Source organism: Rutidosis leptorrhynchoides, chromosome 10, assembly GCF_046630445.1.
Source record: "Rutidosis leptorrhynchoides isolate AG116_Rl617_1_P2 chromosome 10, CSIRO_AGI_Rlap_v1, whole genome shotgun sequence".
In the NCBI taxonomy this organism is placed as follows: domain Eukaryota; kingdom Viridiplantae; phylum Streptophyta; class Magnoliopsida; order Asterales; family Asteraceae; genus Rutidosis; species Rutidosis leptorrhynchoides.
The window spans coordinates 8,938,759-8,945,991 of record NC_092342.1 but is presented as its reverse complement, the minus strand read 5'-3'; the positions used below and the strand labels follow the sequence as shown (position 1 = coordinate 8,945,991).

The 7,233-nt window shown below is 35.9% G+C and overlaps 1 non-coding gene across 1 annotated transcript; it reads left to right on the top strand.

Moving 5' to 3' along the window:
• The first annotated feature begins 1,227 nt into the window (after positions 1-1,227).
• LOC139873915 (small nucleolar RNA R71) lies at positions 1,228-1,334 on the top strand. Its single transcript, XR_011767626.1, has one exon. It is a non-coding gene; the product is annotated as a small nucleolar RNA R71 (small nucleolar RNA).
• The last annotated feature ends 5,899 nt before the right edge of the window (positions 1,335-7,233 follow it).

Sequence of the window (7,233 nt, the reverse complement as noted above, 5' to 3'; positions counted from 1 at the left end):
GTATTCATGAAAGGTCTTCCTAAGATGATAGGGGGTTTCATGTCTTCTTTATAGTCCATAACCATAAAGTCAGTCAGAAAAAGGAATTTGTCAATCTCAACCATGACGTTCTCAGTTATTCCCTTAGGATATCTAGTGGATTGGTCAGCTAGCTGGATGCTCATTTTGGTAGGGTTAAGGTTTCCAATTTCGAGTTTCTGGAACAGTGAGTAGGGCATGAGATTAATGCTGGCACCAAGGTCATCGAGAGAATAGATAGTACCAGATTGGTAGATAGAACAAGGAAGGGTAAATCATCCGGTATCCCCTAGTTTTTCAGGAAGAGTATTTAAGAGAATGGCTGAACAATCCGCGTTCAGCGAGACATTGGGTACTTCAGGTACCTTATCCTTGGTTGATAGGAGTTTCCTAAAATACTTCTTATTATGAGGATTTTTAGACACAGTGTCCAAAAATTTACCGTCAAGCTTGAAAGATTTCATCTTGTTATGTCTTTACTTGAGACGGCCCGGGAATGGAATGGGTGTTTTCCCAGTAGATTTAGGTGATGACTCAATTACTACTACCGAACGGGTATTAGTTAGTTTCTTCTCCTTAGAAGAAACTGAAGGTTGGCTATGTGCCACCTTTGAGTCATTTTTAGGACAACCTAGAGAATCGAGACATTGATTTAGCTGGCTTATTTGATTTTCAAGACTACTCGAGTGATTACTCATGACTAAGTCAGCTGCGTCTTGTATTGCTGTGATCATATTGATGATTCGTAGTAGGACATCGTCTAGACTTGTCTCTGGTGGGGTAGTGGGTTTGGTAGGTTGGTTGTGCAGATGAGCTAGGATCTTATCGGAGTAGACAACAGAGTCCTCACATTCAGCCTCGTATACCTTGGTCGGATGTGGGTAACTACAATTTTGGCATAATTTCACTTGAGACACATGTTGCAGGATTTTATTTAGCTCTCCAACTTCTTTGGTGAGGTTTTCTATTTGTTTTGAGAGAAATTTGATGGTTTTATTATCGATAGGATCAGAGGCGGAAAGCGGTGTTGCTGATGAAATGTGCTCTTTCGTGTTCTAATCGTGATGGTGCATAGTCATCTCCTCGATCAATCTCTGGGCCTCGTCAATAGTGAAGTTCATGAAGTTACCTTGAGAAACAGCATCTAGAGTAGACTTGTTGTTCTGATCTAGACCTATGTAGAAGGTTAAAATTTGAACAGAGCTCTCAAGACGGTGGTTCGGGCATCTTCGAAGTAAATGTTTGAATCTTTCCCATGCACTATAGAGTGATTCATCGTATGCTTGTTGAAAGTTTATGATATCGTTCCTAAGTCTGATTTTATTCTGGGGGAAAGTACTTGATTAAGAAAGTTGTTGCCATTTCCTCCCATGAGGTGATAGAGTTGGGTTCTAACCCCTCGAACCAGGTTTTTTCATGAAGAGTTAAGGAATAGGGGAAAAGATACATACAAACTACATCTTGTTCAACCCCGTTTTGATTGTATGAGTTTGATAAGGAGAGGAATCTACCTAAGTGAGAGTTGGTATCGTCAATTGGTAAGCCGTGGAACTGGCAATGGTCGTGAATGAGTTGTATGATGCTATGCTTAAGCACAAAAGACGCTCCGTTAACCTCTAGATAGAGTATCGGTCTTCCTCGTCCTTCTAACGAGGGTTTGGTGATGTCAGCAAGAGTGATGCGTGCGACCATCGTCGAGCTATCAGCAGGTAGGTGTGGATCGCGTTGGATGGATATAATGTATGATATCGGATAGAAGAAAGGATGTGTTGGAAGAATTCTTCGTGGTCTAAGTAGGTTAAACCATCCTAAAGGTTCACTAATAAGGAAGTCCATTTTAAACTTTTTAATTAATCTAAATTAAGCTAATATTATCTAACCTAACTATAGGTAAACTAGTAACTTCTGACAAAGCTAGTCTCAGTCAAAAGGGTCTCTTAAAAACTAACTAATCTAAACAGGCTCCAAATCGTACTATCGATCCCTGGCAGCGGCGCCAAAATTAACTACTCCTTATGATATGCCCGAATCGGACGGTTTATTTATGCGGTGTCATTAGGTCGCAAAACGTCAATTCAGGATATCAACAGAAGAAGTTGATTGCTTAATTTATATATGCTAGGCCTAAATCTATTATTCTTTCCTATGGGTTAGTAAGGGAAAATATGACCTAGGGTCATTCCTTGAGCGGTCGAATTTGAAACGGAGCTTATTCAGATAATTTAGTAATTAAGATTGGGTTTGTACACAATTTAGTATCCAAGACTAGTGGCCAGGTACACCTTGTGTGGAGAGGCAGGATCCTTTTGGTCCCAATAAATTGGCGACTGTTCGGAAAATCCAACAACCAAGTCCAACCGGTTTATTCTAGACACCACTTTTATCCAGAATATCAAATTGTGTAAAGGCTATAGTTGGGTTGATTTGATTTATGATTGTATTTAAAATATTAAAGCAATATAATTAAAATAAGCTAGCTAGCATGCAATAGCTAAGGACAGAGAAGACGTGGTTCACCATGATTTAAGATAACGTAGTGTCGGGATGATTGCGAGACACTCATTGGATAGATATACCTTGTTGTAAACACTAGATTCCCTACTAATTGATTTCTAGATTAGCATGTCACGAGGAACTAGGCTATCGTGATTCTGATTGGATGGACTATGCTCAACTCTCGACGCTTTATCCGATTTAAGGATATAGCCCATCTTGGATGCAGTGCATACCTTGGGCGCACGAATAAAGTAGCATACCATATATATAGAATATCCAACCTTTCTTAACACCTTAGTGTATTACGCAAGTGAGTGGTTGTGTTTCGAATCCCTTTTTGTCAATGGTTTGGTAAAATCTAAAGGTTTATAGACAAATTAGAACCTCTGATAGTTCTCAGTCATCCTTAAAGATTAATAAGCTTAGTTTGTATTATAGTGCGTTAAATTCCCATTTATGACTTAAACCAGCCCTTACTTAAATCTACCCAATAAATCCCTTAGTTATCCGCCATGTACTAGACTTATAGTGGTTCCATAGCTTCTAACCTTGACCATGCTCAAATGGTCCTATAGTACATCAACACTGTGCTCTACTGTTGCAACAGTATTTCCTCGAGTCTTGTACTCTTGACCAATGTCTTGATCTGGTCCTACGGTAATTCCCCATGTACTTTATAGTATTTCCGATTGGTTCATACCTTGACCAATTTATAAACACGGATAACTAATTACCTTTATAATAGTCGACTTTATAAAAGGTTTTAATCACGTTTATTGGTGGAAGGACGATAATAACGAGGTTTAATATCATAGACAGAAAGTGATTACAAAACGATAATCATCCCTAACTAACATTATTAAATCATGGCAAACAATCAAGCAATTAACCACACATCATGGCAACAAGCATTTCTAATGTTAATAAATCACAAACATCCAACAAGAATATTATAATAATAAATTAATAAAAGAAAGGATAGATATTACCTAATAATGTCGGCAGAATAACACTTGTATTTCTTCAAAATATCCATAGCGTTACAATGTTTGATAGCTTCTACTACTAATTACATACCAATCTCTTATTGATCACTAGAGAGCGACAATAGAGAGATAATTACATTTTCTAATCTCTGTACTTTCTCGCTCTAGAATCTAGAGAGAGAAAGTAGAGAGAGAACTAATCTTCTATAGATCACTAGAGAGCGACTATAGAGAGAGAAGTGAGAGAGAAGTGGATAATTGGTGTATGTTGAAATGGTGGGATGAAGCCCCCATTTATAGGAAAGCTTGATGGCAAAGTTGTAAATAAATGGGCTTGGTAACCAAGCAAAGCATCTTGAGAACTTGGTGGCTAAGGTGACATTGGAGACCAAGTATAACTTGGAGAGCAAGCACATTCTAGATTATTCCAAGCATTCAATCAACATGGACTTGAATTTTGCCTCCAAACGGCTGGCAGGCCGTTTGGCAAGCCGTTTGCAGAGCCCATTTGAAAAGCCCATTTGACCAGATGGCTCTTTTGATGTGCCCGTTTGCCTTGGCCGTGTGGCAGGCCGTTTGGAAAGCCGTTTGGCCTGCCCAGGTTTGCCGATTTCACTGGATCATAACTTGTCTTTCACCGTTTTCGCTCTGGAATCTTCATTTTAGGTCCATTTCTGACGATTCTTGTGCCCACGCGTTCGTAATTAAATATCCTACAACATGAGATTAAGTAAATAAACTTTTCCAAAAATATAAAATGAGTTATTTAAACACGAGTTAATCGTCTCAGCTGGTTTTGCTCGTTTTTCCTCGTTTTTCATCCGCTTTTTGTGATTCTTGAAACATAGCCTTCGTAATGACATAATTTACCAAATGAAGCAAATAAATGCTTATTTAGATGATAAAGTTAATTACTTTATCATAAATGGGGCTAATATCGAGGGTAAAAACGTGACTATTTAGCCGATATCAGTAGACGCTTCTCTAATGCTTATCATGTGCGCATGTTACAAAACAATGACTCAATTGATAGAAAATGATTAGTTTATTCAAAAGAGCTTGATAAATTATTATTTTTTGTAGTAAGTTATTTAAGATTTTTAACTCTAAAAGTAAATTAGGAAATGAGGGATTAAATGATTGGAGTTTTTTTAAAATTAGCATCTGCATAATGGAGTTTTTCAACATTGAGTTACTAATGTCTTATTTACGAAGTATAATGAGTCAAGAATGGTAAACGAATTAGCAATTTTAAATATTGAAAATAGGTTGAAGTTTTTCCATCAATAAATGCAAGCAGACATCATTTTAGGGTAATTCGTATGTTATAACATGTATATTTGAATTTTATTCATATAATAAAAATCAGGGTAGAGATGAGCCGCTAGCTTGACTAGGTTCAAAACCCTTAAACTTTTGTGTCGTGTTATTATATATTCGACAGGGGACGGGGGGCATATTTTTGAGGTGAGCTCACTGGACATTCAAATTCTCAGGACCAGCCTTGTGCATGGTCTAAAAGAGTTCATTTCTTTAGTCATTTGATGATGGTCCTTCTTCGGTCATCCTGAGAAAGTATTAACATGACTTTAAGGTGAAAATCCATCTTTCTAGTTCTTCGATCATCGGTTGGGAGTGGACGTATACGTACCAATTTGTCCATGATCGACCATCTTCAAGAAAATTCTTTGTATATATAATAATAACTACTTCATATATATCTATATATCAAATGGGGAAAATGGAATTAAAAACAGTTGATAATGGAGAGAGGTCCCCATAAGCTTATATGCACACATTTGTTTCATTCATTTTCTGATGTAGGTCACACAAATCAATTAGCTACAACACCGTTTGTATATTTTGTTATCAGATTTCAATATATATATATATATATATATATATATATATATATATATATATATATATATATATATATATATATATATATATATATATATATAACTCACAAGGTGTTATTTAAGAGATAAATGGCATATTTTGCAATACGGCTTTCAGAACGTCATATTACAAGGGTAGCATATATCCCGACCTTTTATGATAACTTGTGTGTACAATAAAACTCACTAAACCATCAGGTGGTAGTTTGAGTGGTGATTTTGTCTTTCCCACCAAGTATAAGGGAGGTCGAGAGTTCAAAGTCATAGAACATAATAAACCCTTCATGGCCACATAAGTTCACCATATCACTCCAGACAGCTTACAAAGCATGTTGTGGCCTCGAAATTGGCTCGCAAAGCGAGTCTGAAACTCGAGCCCAAAAAGCAACCCGATACAACTCATTAAACCATGCCAGGTGATAATTGAGTGGTGATTTTGTCTTTCGCACTAAGTATAAGGGAGGTCGAGAGTTCAAAGCCATAAAACATAAAAAAAATAACCCTTCATGGCCACGTAAGTTCATCATATTCTTCAGGCAGCTTAAAATGTAGGTTGTCGTCTCAAGATTAATCGGCTTGTAAAGCGAGTCGGAAATTCAAGCCCGAAAAGCAACCTAATACAACTCATTAATACATCAATTTGAATTTAATAAATTTGTAAAAAAGTAGTGGAAATATCTATCTCCTTTGCAAAGCTTTTACACAAAAGCGTTTTCAAAGTTGATTCATCATGATACTTGTTTGCACCACAAAACGATCCTATATACATGTTCAAGTGTGTTCATGATGATCCTTTGGACCTAATTAATTATTAAAACGTAAGAATGTTGTTACTTATACATTTTAATTTTCTATGGTATGAGTCATGATCACAAGTGCAACACTTAAAGGTAATAATTAGATTAATTCGTAGAAGGGGATCCAATTGGCAATGGATATGAAATCACCATCATAGGACCTTAAGTTGGTATTGGTGCAGGTTGACTCGACCATTTTTTAATTAAAAGCAAAGGATTAATTAAGTAACCACCTGCAGCTGACTTTTTTGTCGAGTTTTATATATTTTTTTTAGTTTAGTGGGAAGAGCGCTCGCATGTAGAATGATACTAGATTTTTTTACAGGCCAGGGATAAAAAAACATAATTTGATACTCCATTGTTTTTGTCGGGTTAATTGTTACGACTGTTAATTTATTTCATGTTATCGATTTATTTTTTTCTACACGTAACCCTTAGTTAGAATGTTGTTATTATGTATAGATATGCATAATATATAGTTGATTATTAGTTTTAGAGTGACAATATATTTGATTGGACAGTTATCATAATTTTGTGGATTGCTCTAAAGCAATTAATTAAGCTTTATGTTAGTCCCAATTCTAGCTAAGGTCGATCGATTTTGTTAGTGTAAGTGGGTTTAGATGTTAAGAACAAGTATTATGAAGATAATGTTGAGAGAGATACTTGCAAAGTGGTGAAATATGTTATAACTCAACTAGTTACAAATGGGTGTGGGAGGTTGCTTTTATACTAGCAACCTCCAAGTGGTAACTTGACATGGTAAGTTACATTTATCATGGTAAACTAGCTAAAATACATTAATAAGAAAGCTAACTATTACATCAACACTAACTAAAACCGCATGTCACATATAATAGTTAACATTAATGAGAACGTTAACAAAGTATTAAATGAATAATACTTTACATGAACGTAATTGTTTCAATATACTTATTAACGGAATTAAAAGATAATATCAAATGATTGAATTATCAGATACATTGGGATATGATTACGAGTCTCTGTTATGAGATCCACTTTGATTTAAGAAAT